A 19411-nucleotide genomic window follows, 5' to 3' on the forward strand; every position below is an offset into this window, starting at 1 on the left:
GGTGTTTCCAAGTTCTTGTTAACTTTCCATTCTAATAGAAAAACTTCTGTTATTTTAGATTTTTTTGAGCGACTACTAGTTCTATACACAGCGGTCTAAAATATGTTCATGAAGCCAAAGTGGTGGCATGAAAAAGTAAGTTATTGTTCCACAGCTATATTGTTCAAAATGAGTCATTTTTCTCTGTGAGCGATGTTCTCCTGGAGAAGTGAGCAGCGGACATGTGGTATATCATTTCCACCGTAAGTGGAGCAGTGTCACACAGCTGCCTCTGTTGTTTATGAGTGTTCATGAGTGATGGAGTGATAAAGGGAAGTGTTTTCCCTGTCCACAAGAGCTAAAAGAGATTGATTTCCCTGAGGTGTCACAGAGACTGTTGTGTTTTGCTCCTTCACCTAATCCACCTCATACACATCGCGCCACACACACCACACACACACACTCTCTCCATACACACACTGCACTCCATCTTAAACGTACCAGCTCAAAGCCAATTACAGACACATTGCAGTAATTAGTTCTATTCCACTTCACAAAATGAATGCAGTTCAGAAAAATCGATTTTCATTATACAAAAATATCTGATGAAAAGTTGGCAATAGGATCTATAATTAGCATATTTTACTTATATAGTTAAATGTCACTGTGAACAAAAGCAGTAAAGGTTACCCTGATCTCTCAGTCACAAGTCCATTAGGTGATCTAATTACAGAGAAAACCTTAAAGGAGCAGCAGTCGCCGTCTTTTCAAATGAAATACCAATTAAATGACTGTGATGTGAAAAGGGCTTGATTTAGCAATGAATACACATACATATATATTAGTTGCTCTATAATGCCTACTTCAAATATTTTCTTTAAAAAATTCAGATAACTTTAAAGTTTCTAATGATTAAACCTTTGTTGTTTGGTGTTGTGGAGATACAATCATAAAATAGATACAATCCACACTAGTTTTGGAGGAAAATGTGAATTTGACACCTATAGAGATCAACACTTTCAGATTAATCCAACACTGACAGTGAAAGTGATTAATTGTGGAGATGCAGAAAGAACATGCCAACTGTGAGATGACAGTGTTAACCATTGCCCTACACCGTTTGCCAAACTACCTCCAAATATTGTGCGAAAAGAAAAAAAATAAAGTCCATATGATTTATATTGATGTGCTGCAAAGTCTCTTAATGCTTAATGCGCTCATCTCATAGCAGATCCCCGATCTGAAACCTGATGGGATCGTTTCTGTGTTGAGTTAAACTCCATCCATGTCACTGTCAGTCTACGTGCATGTGCTCGAGTTTAAATGTGATTGTGAGTGTCTTTCTGCGCTCATAGCCAGGCGGGATTGGCTGTTGGATTCCTCAGCCCCAGGTTGGATTAATCAGTATGGATAATTGGAATTATGTTCATGTAATTGTTCAAGATTTAGTTGACAGAGGTGTCTGAGCAGCTAATTGTGCGTGCTGTGTGCTGATCACTCTAACAAGCCCACCTTTACCGGGTAATCAATCATGTTAACTCAAGACAATGAAGTGGCCTTTATACAGTGACAAACGTTCAGCCATTCTCTGATTATTATGCCCCTGCTGCCCATCTCATCTCCATAATAACTGCAGAAACAGGCACTTGTTGTGTTAATTGGTTTCTCCATCTACCGCCCCGTGATGTAGCTTCTTATCAGAACACTTGATCTTAGCATCTCTCTCCTTGAGCTACAGTATATATGATTATGTGTGTTCATATTCAAACAACATGTGATATTAGATGAACCTGTGGCTGCTGCTCGGCTCAGAGTGAGAGGAGCAGCAGGTCCCTGAATGTGAGAGTGTGGCCATTTGGCTGGCAAGCTGTGCAGCAGGACTCTGGGGAGATGCTGCTGGTGACTGATAAGCACACAGCACACAGGTGGAGCGCAGGGGAATCTCCGGAGCACACAGGGTGGCGGTTTGAGAGCCATCCTACTTGTTTAATGCAAGCAAAGCTGATATTTGAGAAGCAAATTCGCCTGACGTGGCCAGCAACGCCAGCACTTTTTACTATAACCCCCCCACAAAGGAAGAATGGGGGGAAAAAAAAGAAAAATACATGAATTGTCAACGAAAACTGGCATGCAAGGTAGTAGATACATTATTACATTAACATTCACACAGATAAAGTGATTTTATTCATTAATAACGCTGTCATGTTAATTTCCCCATCTTCACGGTTGGATAATTCTATTTAGGAGGACTGACGGCACAAAACAAAAAACTTGCTTACACACTGCCGGTTGCCTGCTAAGTGGCTTACAGAGCACAGCCGTCTGCCCAGATAAACATTAGAGCAGAGCTTTATCTGCAAGGATTTCATTAAAATGCCTACATAAGCTAATTTTATTTTTCAGAAATTAACTCTGGATTCCTTGAACGCTCACACCTGACAATAAAAAGAAATAGTATGGTTATGTTATTTCTGACTACACCTACTCTAATATTGCTTCCAAACTCTGGATCTGTTTAATAGAAACTTTAAAGAAATTTACATGATGTAAGATGTGTTTCAGTAAGTGCAAATACACACTAAAAATATATATTTAGTATATTGAAAATACTATTCTACTGCAGTATGTCAGGACTTGTAAGCCATGACTTCCACTCCACTGGTTGATTCAAGTGGGTGTGAGGCATGACGAGCAATGAAACCCAGTTTTTTTCTGCCCCCTGTAACTTTGTCCAGTTTCTTCTGGGGAGACCCAGAGCCACTCCTAAACCAAACCTCAGATTCAGTCTCTCCAGGTTCAGTCAGATGTGCTTAGGAAACCCTTAATGGGAAGAGACCGGCGTGAATCCTAATCAGATGTGGAGAATCACATTCTGGAGCACAACTCTATCATGAAGACTGATGTTTGCATATGGAGAAAACTCATTTCATGATATTCATGGCCATGACCATCGGTGAGGATGGGGATGTAGAAATGAGTTGATCATCCACCTGAGACCCAAGGAGCTCTGATACCAAGCACACTGTGAACCAAGCATCCATGTGTTCAGACATGTCTCATATCCTTACAGCTGCATCATGGCAGAGAGAGTCAAAAGAAAATGCCAGAATCCTATTCAGGATTGTTTTGAGTCTAACTGTGTATCAGACAAAGAGCAAGTGTCTTGTGGTGGAATGTGATGAAATTTGTGATGTATTTCTGAGAGGCAAAATCCTAAATGACATTAAATGACATTTAAAAAGTTTATATAAGCAATAGTGGCCCGAGAATTGACATCTGTAGAACATTATGAAAAATAAAGTCTATCTTAAACAGGTAAAGCAATGCCTCCAATGACTCTTCTTGTGACAAAAAGGTATTAAACAGAATGCAGCCTTTGTTTTATTGGAGCCATCACAATCATCTCTGTAGTGGAATTGTCAAGATAAACGGAATTGAGAGTTTTCATGCACATGCTCAAGGGATTGCAGTCTGAGTTATGTTTTAATATACAGTCGTCTTCAGTGTTGTGTCATTATATTAATATGATCCATGTGGAAATCACATAGTAGAACGTAATGACGAGGATCACAGACTGTATCATCTGAGGGTTAAGGATGTGGATATTGTTTCATTTGTGTTTCACTGTGTCCGAGGAGGGCTTTGGATGAGCGCAGCCATCTTTCAGGGCGTGAGAAATGATATTTCTTGGCAGAAAGATCTGTCACAACAACATGCACAAATCACTGCATAACTCTCTCTGTACATGCTCTTCTGTAGGCTGGTTCTTTGTGCCATCTCTGTTAAACTGTGCGCTATTATTATTAGAAAATTTAGAGAAGTTTTTAAATGAAGGATCTGATGCTGTGTCTTGTAGTGTGACATGCTTTTAGCTGTTTTTTCTTGCCACGGCCATCTATGCTATGAACAGAGATGGCGTGTTAGCGATGCATTCAAGGGCACAATTAGACGTACACGAATAGTCACTGTTGCCAGGCCACCATTGCCTTAAGTGAGTTTTGAGTGAGAAGTGTTTGTAAGTTTGCGTACGTGTGTGGGTGTCATTCATACAATGTCCATGTGTAGACATGAGTCACTGCAGTTTGAGGCGAAATGACAGAACGACATTTACTCCTGTAGAGTCTTCATCCGAGAGACAGAGAGAGGGAGCGACAAGGGGGATGATGAGCACAGGCAACACGGGAAAATCCAGCGCTGGCTCGATGTCGCCGGCTGTATGAAATCAGTAACAGCAACGAGACAATAATGTGTGAAAATATTTGATGTGGCTTTCTTGGCTGTCGTCTGTGAAGCCGTGTTGACTAAACGTTAGTGCTGCTATAACATTGTAAGGCCTTCAGTGTTTTCTCTGAGACTGGGAGTTTGTATGCTCTGATCAACACCAACGAGCCATATCATTATGACCAGCTTCGATGTTAGCAGATTCTTAAAGTCCTGCAAGTTGCAAGGTGTTGCCTCCTTGGAATGATGTGCTTCAATGAGTCTCATGACCATGCTGATGGTTAACTGCTTTTGTTCACTTATTCCTCGATATATCCAACTGATAATCGTTGAACCCTAACCCAGTGGTCATAATGCTTTGGCTGATTGGTGTTTACTCTTGATAAAGGAGATATGTCTCCTTTAATGTGAGCATTGATTTACAGTTACTACCGTTGTTGTTATGGCCGCTGTTCATTGTGCTTGACTCGGCAGATGCAGCAGATGTGATCTCGGGATGAAAATCATCTGGTTTGCATTTGTATTCCAAGTATGAAAGGTTTTAACTGTCACTGCTGTCGCTCACTTAATAGACACAATGCCTGTCTCTGATTCTTTTCTTTGTCAGATGCAAACACTGTTAAATCAGTATGTATCAATAGTTTGCTACTGTAGTCTTTTGTTTCAGAATTCTGTGCAATGTTATTTAATTCTAATAAAGTCAATGTAAAAATTGTACTTGGTGTTACTTTTCAATGGTGAAATAAATGAGTAACATTGCGTGGATACTGGAGTTGTGGGGAACAGACCACGAAAGGTCAGGATGAGACGTGACACACTATCAGCCCCTCCTTCACTCTTTCATCTGCTGTGACTGTTCAGCCATCCACACCAGAAACACCAAATTAGCTGATGACGCCACTGCAAGCGATAAACCACAATGAACTGCATCAGATGTTCTGACCCAGAGAGAGGCACTCCCTCCCCTCAGAGACCTTCAGACAGCCCTCTCCATCTGTTCTAGAGCCCCCCTCCAGAGTTTCACACAAACTCTTTAAAATTCTTGACAAATAGAACAGAAAAAACTGCTTTTTACCCCAAACAGCCAGACGAAACTCTCTTCATAAGACTTGAGACAAACTGAACCCCTGATAAACTTCTCTGTTCTGATTTGCACTTTTTATTACTGCGTAGGTATTATGATTCTGATGCAGTCATTCTAGAAACTTCAGAAACTCGAGTGCACACACGACGCTTGGGATTCATTTTCCTGTCTACTTGGATGGCCTGCTCAGAGTAGGCTTAATGGATTTCAAATAAAACGGAACGGTGAAAGGGCAACTCCCTCAAATGACCCCATTTAGCTTCTTGAATTACAAACATTATACTATTAGATATAAATAAATCCATATCACAATAACATTTCCTCCCTAAGGCCCATGAGATATTGCACCAACAGCATACCTGATGCTTGCAAGCAGAACAGGGATGAAGGGATTCGGCCTTGAAAGTATCCCATTCCAGTCATGGTGTGACACCTTTTGACTGGACTTTATTTATATTGCTAAGTGTTTCCGTGCTCATATGAACATGATTTAGACAGTGAAGTCCAGAGTAATGGATGATTATTGATTGGGACAGTACTTGTTATCAATATCGCAGGAGGATGAGGTTCAACGCTGCCAGACTGATTTACAAACAGGCAAAAATCAATTGGGGATTTGTGTTTTCCTGAATATCTTCACTCCTCTGAAGCTGTCATTAGCACATTGGCCTTGAGTCAGTTATTCCTTGAAATAAAGAAAGATTCCACTCAGGAAAAAATGCAAGAAAAGATGAAATAACTTTTTCATTCAGGTTGTTTGCAGGTTCTTATTTCCAACGGAGTAAATTGTTGACACCTTCTTCAATCTTCAGCTGCACATGTTGTCAAACTGATGAAGGGTCCTTTCATGACTTCAAGCTACTAAACTTCAAGGAGCAATTTCCAGCAACAGCCATTACTGTACCTCTCCGCCGTGGATGCTCCAATCACCACTTCAACGGAGGTCAAATGTGAAAGGTCAAAGATGTCACAGGAAGCCTCAACACTTACATTAATTGCGATGGGAAACCGATGTCTCTGAGACGCCACAGAAATAACGTGCGAAATGAAAACAATTCACGGTCGAGGAAGAACAAACACACATGAATTATAAAGTTATGGTGACTATATACCTCAGTTAAATGCATCGTCACAGAGCGACAACAACGCATCATCCGCAAAGACCCTGAACTTGGACCTTGGGTATCAAAGAAGATGAGGCTGGCAGAAAACATTCACACTCCAACCCTATTATGGAACTGCGTCTTCCATGACAGTCCTGAGACCGACCGCCTGGAGGCAAGACACCCTTCAGCACACAGCCGAGCTAACAAAAGAAGACTTAATATAAATGGGCGTACATGTGGAGAGGTAAGTGTCTGAAGTTTGATTTGTATAGAAATGGTGACGTGCGTGTTTGTAAGAATGTTTGCGTCTTCTCCACCCGATTTGTGTATCGTATAATGAGATGTGTGCACGTGATGGCATTTTTACCTGCATATCCTAATTTGCATTACAGATTAAGTAGTATTGAAGATGGATGGATGGATTCTGCTCTTGTGTAATATTTGTCATTGGTGTAAACTGAGAGGCTCATTCCTGCTCTGCATTGCACAGTCAGCTGTAAAGTATATGGACTTCATAAGGCTGTATAACTGTTTAGTGATTTAAAATGTAGCATTACAGGACCTGGTCTGATGGAAGAGGAGTTGAAAACACATTTGCAGCTGATGATCTATCACACTCACTCACTAGAAATATTACACATAAAGGGTGCGCACATACAGCCATGTGTGCGCACAAATCTAAAGTACCCTTTTAAAAATTCCATTACAGGCATACACACACACACACAAATCAATATGAACACACAAGCTTATATACAGACGCACTACTCTCCACGCACTTACTTATCTCAACCCTTTTCTCAAGCTTTCTTAGTGCTTCATTGAAGTTTACTGTCTATAAATGCAATTTTTGGACTTTTTCTGGTCAAACAAAGTTAGAATCACATGAAAGCTGTTTGTATTATTTGCTCTGTCGGCATCCTGTGCTTACTGTAACAAGACCGGTCCCGTCTCTCAGACAAATCGCATGATTTTACAATATCTAATCCAGCACATGCTGGAAGTTTGATTCATTTGGATGAGGATTTATTTTGTGTTTATGTCTGTATAAGGAATTTGGGAGAAAATGAATGGATAGACACCGAAAAGGAAAGCGAAAGTAAAGCAGTAGTGACGTTTTTTGTGTTCATTTCACAGCTGACCTTGCAAACATTCAAAGAGGGCTTTTTTTTTTTGCTGTGATGTATACAAACCAGACTGAAAATTGGATTTGCTTTTCATGTTTTAATCTGCAGCAACATGCCCACACAAACATTTGTTTTTCTTTCAGAGTTATTTAAATATAGAACAAGTAAACAGTCCATGAGTTTGTGTTAGAGGTGTGCATATCCCACAGGGCATGTCCGGGGAACAAAATAATGATTCCCCCTAACCTTTCATGTCCTATATCCTACACCTGTGAATTAAATGGGGATTTTTCTTTCTCTCAACGGAATTAAATTTGTGCAAAGGCCAGAATAACAAGCAATAAAAAAATGGACACAAACAAAGCATGAAAAATGATGGTCTGAACTCCATTTAAGTGGAAGACATGAAGGAGGACAGTATGGTGCTAAACCTGTCAGCGGAAAAGACCAACAACATAAATACTACACATGTGACACACAAGGGAAGCCAGTTACATACGATTAACATATTTGATTTTATGCCCAAGGAGATTTACAGTGTTTATCAAGCAGCTCTCTGTATGGAAGACTGAGCTGTTCGGTACAATCCACTCCATTTAATTCAATATCAGTTCAATAAAATAGTTTATTTGTTACTTTAAATCTTTTGTTATGTGGCAATCGACAAAATTGTAAGAGTAACCAAATTTAGTGATCTGAAAGCGACTATAACGTCACATTGTTTCAGTCTATAATGTACAATAGCCTTATGTCATTCTCTATTACAGTAAAGAAACACCAAAAACAATGTGTATAAAGGAACAAGCTCTTTATGGGCACAGAAATATTTGCCAACAATCCCAATACAAAACAGACAAATACGGTATAACGGGTGCTACTTAATTAAATAATCAATTCAAACTAAAAGATGACCAGGTCCAGTAAAGTCGAGATGATTCACCAACACATTCAGACAATGAAAGCACTTTTTAAACACTTTATCAGTGTCGCTTGAAATTCTAGTTTAAACCAAGTTTGATAGAGTGACAATGAGCACAGTGCAAGAGTATATCTGAAAATCAGTGAAGGACTGAGGGTCTGAATTTTGCTTTGAAAAACAGACTACTGTCTCTCACAGCAATCATTTCAGGACTCTACTTGATGTGATTGTAGATCGTAAATACATAATGAATGACACTGTTGGACAGTTATATAGCAGAGAACTCCTTTGATATTTCAGGTATAAACAATGACTGTATAAACTTATGAAACATCCCTTCTTCATTCATCGGATTCACAGTGGTTTGGTCCATTTTCTTGTCTGTGGATCAGTAGAAGTGTGTCGGACTGAAATAAATTAAAGTTTTACTGTCTGGTTTTAGCATCATGCTCAGCTGAAACTTATTTTACAGCGCTGCTTCTGAAGCAGAGGAGCTGTGTTAGAATTCTTTTGTTGGAATAATCAAAAGATCTGAAAAACTATCATATCTAAGTGTATGAGCTGTAGAAATCATGTCTTCAGTGTGTTTTGTCGATATGAGATAGTGTGTGACTGAAAAATGAGTGGTTCAATCAGGAGTCAGCACTAATGAGCAGCGGGTTAATCAATGAAAAACATTTGGAGAACAAATGTGTTTGTCTCACAATCACTTTTATTATTGGTATATTTATATTTTACACCTGAATTCATTTTCTGCAGATACGTTCTTTTATTCACTGCATTACTAATAAAACCTACTGTCAAAGTCAGGAAATCAGAAAAACATCAAACCACTGCTTCTGTCATTGGGACGTCAGTTTAGACAAAACAGGAGCAAAGCCACCAAAATAAAACATCTATAACGTGATACACAAGGTGGATTTTTTTTTTTTTTTTTGAAGTACAGATTTTGCTTTGCTCAGAAAATAAACGACTTTTGCTTTTCATTTGCATTCATTTAAATGAGGTGAACTACTCCAAGAACTGAAAGTCTTTTTTTTACAGTTTTAGGTGAAGTCTTTGTGTTTTCAGGAAATGTCACCGTGCTCCTGTGTGCAGAAAAAAAAAAAGGCAATAAAGCAGCTCAGTAGAGGGACGAAATGCTACAGGCTTTCTCATTCTGGCTGTGAAGTGACATTTTAGTTTAAGGAGAAAAAAAAATGGCATCCTTTGAGAATATTCAGACCTAACTGTTGATGCTCTGTGCTTCAAGAACATATGACTAACTGCTTTTGTTGGCTGAGGTAGGACGAGTTTTTCCCTTCCCTGTCTGACCCTCAGTTACCTCAACATTATGTAACAACTTTGCATGATAAATAAGAATAAATATTATCATGATTTGAAGTCATAAATTAACATCAAATATATACACTTTTAAACTGTAAAAATAAACAGAAAAAAAATCCGTGCATGCACAGGGAGAACATGGAAACTCTACACAAAAGCTTCAAAAGCCCACCTTCAAGCCAGGGTTTCATCACTGTGAGGAAAGAGCGATCCATTATCATCCAATATCAGTACAAATGCTTAAAATATACAGTTCTTATGCATCAAGAGTCTGCTTATGTTTCCTTTCTTTCTCTTATTTTTGTCTTTTCAAGTACAAACTAACGGCCACTGGAACAAAGGCTAATGTAAATGTTTTTCTTGATTCCTCTGAGTCATCAGCCTCTATAACCTTTGCAGGTTACAAACTCTGCAGAGTGACTGAAGTATATTCCTCAGATACACGTTTTCATCTGTATTTACCTTCATAAAAATGCAACTTTCACAATTAAGCATTAATTAGTAAAAATAGTGTCACTGTTTCAAGTGAACAATTGAATGAAAAAAAATGTACCAATCAGCTGTGTTCTACTACATATTTAAGGGACACCTGCAGCTGTCCAAAGATGAAACATGGACTTTATAGATGTGGTGACAAAATGGCTCAAAAGTGGTTACAAATAATAATAATAATAAAAAAAAAAGTTCAACAAAAGGACAACTATGGAGCATTTTCGTGATTTTTTGTTCACTCGGCTTGAAGCATTTCATTGCTTGAATTCAGTAACTAAGCAACTAAAGTCTGAGATGAAAAAAAGGAAAAAAAAGACATCTTTTGTTTGTCTCACAGTGGCAAGCGTCTTACCACACAAGGGAAAAAATAGAAGGAGTTTTATCTGTGTCACTCATTTCAAAGTCACTGCACAATGTGGTGTAGTAATTATATTCATTGAATGAACTTAATTCCTGCTAAGCACACTGGAATGTGGATACTTCGATTCTAAAGCAATCTGCATGCTGTAGAAATGCAGTTCTGAGGCGTAAATGAAGACTTCTACATGCTTCATGAACATTTTACAAAGGCCATCGATCTTCATGAAGACGGAATACATTTGTTCAGAGTCTGGATTTCTTTGTATAGAGGCTGAGACAGAAGAATACATCTTTGAACGCTGCTTGAATGCTTTCTAAATATGCATTTTTCTCCTTCCAAAGGGTGTCAATAATACGAAGCGACGGCCCCTGATAGATTGAGTCATGAAGCATATAAATGTGTCTTTATGTTGATGACACTGTTTAATACTTACTGTCTGTGTGAGTTTCAGGTTTTGCATAAAACTGAAACATATGTGGAAAGTATGTGACTATCTGGCCCAACATTCTGTCACTTGCAAGTATTATAAAGAGTGGCACTTGAATTGTTTGTTATTGTTACATTGATAATATGTGTGTGAAAGTAATGTAAGTGTGGTATATTGAGGACTAACTGTATATATCTGTACATCTTCCCAGCAGCTGTCTTATCTTTCTGCTTGCGATGTGAAATTCGCTTGTATAGCACTTTTTTACAGCTACAGTCATCTTGATGCACCTCAACCAAACAGTCACATGTCACCCATTCACACCCGCATTCACCTAAATGGTTATTAATGCCATCCGGAGCGCTCGGAGCAACTTCATTGGCTTGGCCACTGATGCTGCAACACACGCACAGAGCAAGATGGATATCAAACCGCCAGCAATCAAGACTGGAAGAAAAACGACTCCAGCAGCCAAACCACAGCAGCTCCAACAGCTGGCAAGGGCTTCTATTAGTACACACAATAAATCATGCCAAACACATGCTGTTGCTTGTTTTTAACATTTGTCAATAGAAAATATTACACCTCAAATCAAGTGCATCCAACAAGAAAAGGGGTTGTGGTGGAAATATGGTGAGCAGAGAAGCCAAGCTTTAACTGTCGACTCGTCATTGTGTCGCTCGTCATTGGGGACGCCGGGTCGTTTCCTGAGCAGTTGAGAGGTATTAGATCTCCATCTGCTCCGGAGGAACTTCAGGGTCCGGTCCAGCTTGGCCATGCCAGGCACATCTACTGGACATCAGCAATGATCAGGAACATTAGCTTCTCTCAGTGTGGAAGAGGGCCAGATCAGTGCCTGAGTCACTAAGACTCGCATAAAGCGAGCTAAATTTCACATTCACAAAAATAAAATTAGGTTCAGTCTGCATGCATTCCGTGACTGACTAAGAATAGCACCATAAGTGGAATCACTTGCAAACAGAAGAATTCAAATGTGGGTTTAGACCCTGTCGACACAAGAGCAATCATGTTAGAAATGTTGGTTTGTTCACCATGATTAAATGGAGCCCTGAACCCCTGCAAACACAACACAGTGGAGTTGGACATGTCAGTTATCAAACATACTGGAACCACGCTGCAAATCATTCTGACCTGAGGAGGAAAAATATCACAATCTGGGAGACGTTCAGTCGCAGAGTCAATATTTTAGGCACAGCAAAAAAAAAATCTTATAATAAGGTTTGAAAGCAGAGCAAATTCGCACTACCTTCTTAAAAGGCAGATTCAGTAACGATGCAAACTTTTCCAAGGTCTCAAATGACATCTTAATTATACATAAATTAATTCATCTTAGCTCCTCCCAGTTTTTTGAAGAATTACAGGAGGCTAGCCCAATATTGAAAGACTTGATCTCTGGCATTAATTAAGCATTTCTATTCTAGATTCATGGAGGGAAAATATTCTCAATTCTGTGTCCCTTCAGTAAATAATCTATATTTAGTATTAGCTTCCACATTTTTGCACTTATTTTCATTTGTAAAAAACAAAAACAAAAAAAAGACTTCAGTTGATCAGGCCCACACTGCTTGTTCATTGTGATAAAGAAGGTTAAAAAAAGAAAGAAAAACCAGTAGTTAGCATTGCCACCCACCATACCCTACTACCGATCTCACTGTCTTCAAGACATCCAATATCTTCTGCAACATTCCTTAGTTGTTTAACATGTGGACACAATAAAGTGATTATGGCAATAAAATAATAAAAAGTTGTCAGCTGTGCAAAGGACTCCGTTACTGCTTTGTACTTTTTATTGCAAATGCATTACACACACATTTTACTGTGAAAATCAATGAAAAGTCCAACATTCACAAAATATTAGAACCTTGTGTGAGACAAAAAGTGTGCCGAGTGAAATTTTAGGCCCCACCTGATATGTGGCTGCTTTAGCAGGTCATTGGTGTATTTTTATTATTTCTTCTTGTAAGGAAACTGCAGCTGTCAGTCCAAACACTGTTAATCTTGAGGCAGGTGGCGGAGAGCTGGACCCAGTCCCATCTGATTTTACTCCGAAGAAAGCTACATCCTGGGATTGTAAAGCCCGGCCATGTAACAAGGATTTCCTCACTCTGATTCCAAAGTATCAACCATGAATGGCATTATACTAATATTTACTTCCTTTAGGAATTTAGATTTCTGTGGTTTTTTTTTTTAAACAAACTTCCACCAGTATTCCCGGATTAAAAGGAACTTTGACACTTTGACAGAGGCTAATGAGCCTCTAGTAAATCATTGTGTTTTGTCATCTATAAAATATGAACATCAGTAAAGTGAGGGCGAGTGCTAGCAAGTGGTCACAAACTTCTCTTTCCTAACTGTCGCACTAAAAGACTGATGGAAAAATAAGCAGAGACCACAGTGAGTTTTAATGTACTGTACAGCATTTTCAGAGACCCGATGGCGCTCAGTGTATATGGAATTACCACACGGCTAAAAGCGAGCCCCGGTGAAGACGGAGCTCTCCCTCCGTTCCTGAACCTCTACTTTAAAATCCATTACGGAGGCACTGCATTTCCTGTCTGGAAAATGGACGGACTCCAATAATGGCATTAGTGAATTTGCTAAGTTAGAGCACTGGAGGAATTTGACAACTTCCCATTTAAAATGACAACTTTTTAAAGCAAGTGTTAAGTGAGTCTGTAATGCCATGCTCGCAAAATAAAGTACAACTTGAAAGACTGAAACTGACGTTGCTAGTCCTTCAACGTCCAAAGAGAAGGTTTTTTTTTTTTTTTTTTTTTAATACGTGCAACAAATATCTCTGTTCTTTGTTGAATTATCATTGACTAAGGTGTTATGGATGTACTCCTGGCTGAGAATATTTTCAAAATTAAAGCTCGGTTGTTCCCAATCTGCACCAGTCACTCTCTCTAGTGTGGCTGCAGGAACAAACTGCAGTGAGCTAACGACAGAGCCAATGGATGACTAAATTCACACAGAGAACTTTACAGTTTGCTGTATATGAGCAAGAAAAATGAGACCGGCATAAACTCAGGTAGGCAACTGTTTACTTGTTAATTTGATTCGTAGACAATACAAGGGGATAACAAGTTCCAAAAAGGTATTCAGTCATTCCAGCAGATATCCAGAGTGAATATAAATGTGATAAAGTTGTACGGAAATGCTTCTTTTACTGCTGAAGACACTCCTGGAGTGAACCACTCTCTAGGGAAGAAATAGGCACATTGCAGAACTGTTTAGAGTCATGGATTAAAACTGCTCGTTTTGACCCAGTCTACATATGTGGATTTCAGATGTGTGATGCAGAATAAGAATAATTAAGAGGTGGCAGCTCTGGGCTCAGAACAGGAGGAGGTCCAGTGCTGGAGGAACAAACCTGTCGCCAGACAGATAGGTGACCTTTAGGCCATTTCCACAGTCTTCACGACGAGAAAGCTAGAGCGCATGAGAGACCCAGCTTTATGTCACTAAAGACATGACACGTTTGAGAAGCTGAGAGCACTACTATGAGTAGAAAAACCAGTGATTCGCCCTTAAAACCAGATTTTATCCACAATGGCACACAGACAACATAGAATATTTTGAACGTGGCAGATTTTTCCAAATAATTAAACATATTAACTTATTTTGAATGTCATGGCAGTGATACTTGTAGTTGAGAAAGGCGACAAAAGACTGGAAAAGTAAGGTTTGAAAACCACATATAGGTGTGTGTAAGTACTGAATGATGAATTGACAGCTGCAGCAGTCTTGATGATCTTTAAACTGCTACATTTATCCGTTCACTCACCAATGCTGACAAGGACAGTTTGACATGTACAGAGCAAGATGGTGTATCAAGTGAAGTTTGCAGATAACTGTGCATGCAATCCTACTCTGGTTTCCTCCTGGAAAAAAAAAACCAGTCCTGTACATTTGAATAGAAGTCTACATGTGTGATTTTTCCTTTGTGCTGACCCTGTGATGGATGGGCGACTTGTCGATAGCGTCCCCTGCTTTCACCAAATGCAAAGTGGAATCAGCTCTTTCTGTTCTCAGTTGAAGAAAGAAGACGGACTCACATTGACAAGGAGTGAGGAGTAACCCCTCGTGAGAATTGATTCCATCAATCTGCTTCAAAACAACACTATTGCTGGTTTGCTCGTAGTGATTACAGGCTCTTGTTTTCCGTCATGTAACTACTGCACACTTATATGAATTGTAAACAAGTTGTAAAGTTTGTGAATTTATTTCTCTTTAAGTCTTTTTCTAAATTTCTTAGAATCAAATCTGCTTCCCCAATATACTGCTTGCTTCACATCATGTGCACATTTGGATAAATATTGTTCAATATTGTTGCTACGTCTGTTTTGCAAGGAAGGTGCTCTAATAAATACAATCGAAAGATTAATTTCATTATTTTGCACATCGATTCATCCATCCCCTGTACCCACTTTACCATAAATATTGACAAGGAGCTGCTCTGAGGTTGAAGTTTCTCCCCGCTGTGCTGAACGGTTCAATAAGAGTTAAAACTGCGCACATGAGACTACAATGACTGAAATATTCCCGGGCTGCTTGGATTTATTGCTTCTTTCCTCTTGTGGAATGATCACTAAAGTACTTTTGAATCTATGAAAATGAAAACGAGCAATGAAAAAGTTATTCATGCACAAGAGGCAATTTGCTATTGTCTCTGAAATAAAATGGGCCAATGGAGGATGAGGATACATGAATTAGGGTTGACTGAAAGCGGCAGAATTTTCCATTTCATTTCCATTTCCTGTATTAGAGCACTCAGGTCAGGCTCCAGCTCCGTATTTCTGAGGTCATGCATTGGACACACGAGATCAGACACGACACGCGGAACTTTGACCCCTCGGCTGGATTATTCGATTTATTTGAAGCAAATACCAGCCAGCTGAGAGCATGATGAGGAAATTAGTTTCCACGGAGCCACACACAGCAAATGCTTGAGCACATGCGCCACGAGCACCGTAAGGAACTCATCTCATCAACATAGTTAAAGGCAATCAGTAAAAATCCCCCCTCCTCCCATTCCCTTAATGATGACGGATGGAGTCTGAAAGAGGGATGACAACTATGGAAAATGGAAGGAGCTTGTGCCCAATGCTGCATGTTGAACATCTTGTCTGTCTGCCTGTGGGCTGTTGACAAACTCCAACGGCGGAGCTGAATTCCAACAGCTCCATTAGCGAGTGAGGCTGTTTGGACCGAAGACGAATCAGCCATTAACCCAGGTGTGAGAAAAGCAGGCGGAAATATAATAAAAGTGAACAGATATACCCTACTTTCCCATAAAACCATAACTGTAATGCGATGTCGTTTGACATCTCAAGTGGCTCAAACTCCTTTATGAGCAAGTCAAGGCTTCACAGATCAACTCAGTCAGTATGCAGAGCAAAGATACAGCATGAATGTTGGAGGCATGTCGACCGTGTCAATGTGTCGTGTTTTATGAAATATTAATGTGATTTCATAGTCAGGCATGGAATGTCTCATCAACCTTCAGTTAACCTTGTGGCTCTTCATCTCCTCCGCGTCATTCCGCCTGTGCTTATAGGTGTGGATGACCGGAGGTTGTTGTTACAGTGGCAAGGAGGACTTGACAGCATAAGCAATCAGATTTATCCCTACAAATTGCTGGCCTCCCCGAAGCGACACTCAAGCCAGAACAGAGTAGGTGTTTAGAAAAACGCAACAAAAACAAAACACAAAAGAGAAGTAAAGACAAACCAGGATTAATTCATGAGGATATGATTAATTTAAGTGATATATTTCTGTATATTTTTTTTCTTTTAATAGCATCAATGGCAAAGTCTCTTAATGATCATTAAGTCAGTTGTGCAACAGCTTCGATTTCATCACTGACAGTGATCTTTTTAACACAGTGCCAGTTTGATATTATGTTGTCCAGGAGCATGCTATGATCACCAGCAGGCTAAAACACTGAATGTAGTACGACACAAAAGCCTTCTCTTGAAAAAAAGAAAAATCCACTTAGAACCGAAACTTTAACATTGACTTCAATTAATTAATTGCTGGAAAAACAAAAAATACATTTATGAGAACACAGAACTATTGTTGATGCACTTGACAAACAGTACAGGATGGTAGAACAACATTCTATATGACTAAATATTTGAATTACCACATCTTGAATACAACTGTTTGTATACCTTTATTGTTTTTCTTTTTTTTTCAGTTAAACTATTTTCTGTCTTTTCTGTCAAATACGTCAAATACTTATTTGCAGTGTAATAGCCATTGGGAAGTGGGAAAGTTACGACTACCAAGTGTGTGTAGAGGGGGTGACAACTCTGTTTGTCATCTATGTGCAGGTTTTTGTTGTGCTAACTCGTCAGCCATTACAGCTCTTCATCATGTTCCCTGCTTGGAGATGAGAATTTAACGCTTCGGGAGCTTGGGTCCACTAAATAAATGCATCAAACACCTAAATGTCAATGGGTTTATAGAATCCACTCAATGTCTAATTGGACTGCAGAAGAATTGGATCACTTCATTAGACGCCTTTGCTGCCATCAGATGGGAAATAAAGCCTCATATACGCTCAACACTAAATATGCAGACAGATGAACGGAGCTGTGTCTTTTATATATCGCCCATTTTCTTTTGACTTTTTTGACTTATTTTGTTTTCCTGTTTTTTGTGCAGTTTTGTCTTTTATCAAACTCAATATACAAACAATACAACCTTTGCCCTTCTTACCCTAGAGTCAACACATTTTGATTATTTCAAGCCAACTTACTTTATCAATGTTGTTTTCAATTTCTCAGTAAGATTAGAGAATGTCTGGGTCAAGATTCCAATCTGACAGCAAAGTGTCACGATTCGGGTTGATGCTTGTAGTGATTACAGTAATCAACATGAAGATAAGGTTATTAGTTCTGATTATGAAAGACGTTGCGGCTCGCTGTTTTGAAATTAGAAAACAGGGTTCTATCATGTTAAAATCCATTCATCCAGCCTGACCTCCCCCTGGATTACATGGGTATCAAACTTCATCCTCCTGGCTCCTTTGGACATGATTATAATTCCTGCTCGGGATGGATCCAACACTGAAATGTAATTACGGGATATTAAAAGCTGCTTGCACATAAGACATATAGTGGTTCTTTTTTCTCTCTCTCAGCATGGAGATCCATTATTTCATGTGAGCAACTTTCAAGGAGAGATTTGCAGTGGGGTTTATCACTGGCCCCCTGCTGACAGTACAAGTAGATGAATTAGCAAACCCCCGATTTTCCAGCTGTAACCTTCAGATGTCTTTGCACCGTGACTTTCATCTCATGGGTCTTGATATTCAGGAAATCTATAGTCATTACTATGAAATGCAATCAGCCAAGTACCCAGGAGTCCAGATGTGAACTCAGCTAAGCTACAAACCATGTAAGACTAAACCTTAAATATGTGCATACACATTGAGTGTAATGTGGAAAACACAGCACTGCTACAAGAATCCCTCTGGAGGTTTATATATAGAGATATATATGGATACACGCACAGTGCACGTGACACCACTGTGCTGCATATACCTAACGTGGAATTTATCAATGCATTTGATGCAAAAAACAGAAAATACGTGATCTGAGGCATGAAACTGTGCTCCGTCTGACAGCAGCCAAAGCAGGACATTCCGTGCTGCTCTTCAGGTTCTCATTAATGTGATTTTTCTTCACTGCAGGGTCCAGTGTGCTCTGAAATATCCTCATGGACACGTCCTTCTGTTTACACATAACAATAGCACGGCCTCGGCACCTCTCCGCAGTCTTCCTGATGGAAAACATTGATTGTGGGGCAGCAGATTTTGTGATAACACTTGGGTAAGTGGTCGAGTTTCCACTTCTGGGTGGAAAAGTGCATGTCGCAGACAATGCTCAGCCTATTGGGGTGGGAGTCCACCCACAGCAGCTTAACGACCGGGATCCCCCTGTTGACACACTGATCTGCGACGGCTTAACTGGTGACTCAATACGGCCAACAGAAAACAGAGGAACACGTTGAGGAGGCTTTATCCACTGTGTCCTCTGTTCCCATACCAACATAAATAAAAGAGGTTGCTCACAAACTTGCAGAGCTAGAGTGGACAACGTAAGAGAGAACAGAGAATGAATAAAGAGCTTATGAAAAATACAGTTACTAGTGTTTGTATGAAATATAGAAACCATAAAATCTCGACTTTGAGCTTAAAAAGGGATGGGCGACTGCGCGACCACAGCACTAAAGAAACTGCTGTGTTCGGATTAGATTCAGCTGGATGGCAAAAGCAGCTTTTATCAGAGATAAAGGTGTGCCATGATAAGAAGTCAATCAACTTCTGTGTGAGCTTT

This window comes from Salarias fasciatus, chromosome 16 (assembly GCF_902148845.1).
Source record: "Salarias fasciatus chromosome 16, fSalaFa1.1, whole genome shotgun sequence".
Classification (NCBI taxonomy): Eukaryota; Metazoa; Chordata; class Actinopteri; order Blenniiformes; family Blenniidae; genus Salarias; species Salarias fasciatus.